Source organism: Schistocerca serialis, chromosome 1, assembly GCF_023864345.2.
Source record: "Schistocerca serialis cubense isolate TAMUIC-IGC-003099 chromosome 1, iqSchSeri2.2, whole genome shotgun sequence".
NCBI classification, from domain to species: domain Eukaryota; kingdom Metazoa; phylum Arthropoda; class Insecta; order Orthoptera; family Acrididae; genus Schistocerca; species Schistocerca serialis.
This window is the reverse complement of record NC_064638.1, coordinates 392973429-392974643: the sequence shown is the minus strand read 5'-3', so window position 1 is coordinate 392974643 and position 1215 is coordinate 392973429. Positions and strand designations below refer to the sequence as shown.

At 46.4% G+C, this 1215-nt stretch overlaps 1 pseudogene; it reads left to right on the top strand.

Annotated features, from left to right (window-relative positions):
• Nucleotides 1-390: 390 nt before the first annotated feature.
• Nucleotides 391-508, top strand: LOC126428437 (5S ribosomal RNA; annotated as a pseudogene).
• Nucleotides 509-1215: the final 707 nt, after the last annotated feature.

Below are 1215 nucleotides of genomic sequence, written 5' to 3'. Positions count from 1 at the left end.
CTTTGGAATTAGCGAAATATATCTGGAAAAGTCTCTTGCTGACTAAACCAATACTTAAACAATTGTACAGCTCTTCTTTCAGTAAAAAATTGCTTCAATTAAACCCAACAATTGTGAATGTGTTTAATACAGGTTATGGTTGAATGTACGAAAGTTAGGGTAGGTGGAGACGAGCGCAGTTCTGAGTGTTAACTGAATATGACTTGCTGGCGTATCACTAGCGCATGTGATTACCTTGCGTAGGCGGCGGCAGTATCGGCACTCGGAGCGAGCTGTGAATCTGAGAATCTATTCTAAATCTCTCTCGCCTGTTAAACGCCAGTCTGATAAATTTCATACATCTTTGGTGAAGCCAAGACTCCTATTTATTCCGTAGCTAAGTTAATTGACGCCAACAGCCTTGCCACAGTGGTAACACTGGTTCCCGTCAGATCGCCAAAGTTAAGCGCTGTCAGTCTGGGCTAGCATTTGGATGGGTGACCATCTGGTCTGCCGAGCGCTGTTGGCAAGCGGGTACACTCAGCCCTTGTAAGGCAAACTGAGGAGCTACTTGATTAAGAAGTAGCGTCTCGGATCTCGGAAACTGACGTAAGGCCGGGAGAGAGGTGTGTTGACCACATGCTCCTCCATATCTGCGTGCCTACGGTCTGAGGATGACATGACGGCCGGGCGGTACCATTGGGCCTTCATGGTCCGTTCGGGAGGGTTTTAGTTTTTTTTTTAAGTTAATTGATATGGTACGCACTATTTGGCTGGAATAGTGCATATGTCATTACCCTCAAATCACTTGCAAGCGTTAACTGTCAGTGCTCAGTGCAATTCTCCGTACTAGGACACTTTTCAGATTAGCTCCTTATGAGTTAAGACAAGCCTGTGAACAAGTGTTCCATAATGACTCTCGCAGTTGTCTCAGTGCGGCGCACATCGTCTTGCTCAGACACTCGACGATTTTCTGCAAGAGAGGAGCCAATTATTCTGCCTGTATCAAAGCTGGTGGCCACTTGTTTTCTTTCTGGCCTATCGGAACAATCGTACTCGTTATAACTCCAAATGGCTCTGAGCACTATGGGACTTAACATCTAAGGTCATCAGTCCTCTAGAACTTAGCACTACTTTAACCTAACTAACCTACGGACATCACACACATTCATGCCCGTGGCAGGATTCGAACCTGCGACCGTAGCGGTCGCGCGGTTCCAGACTGAAACGCCTAGA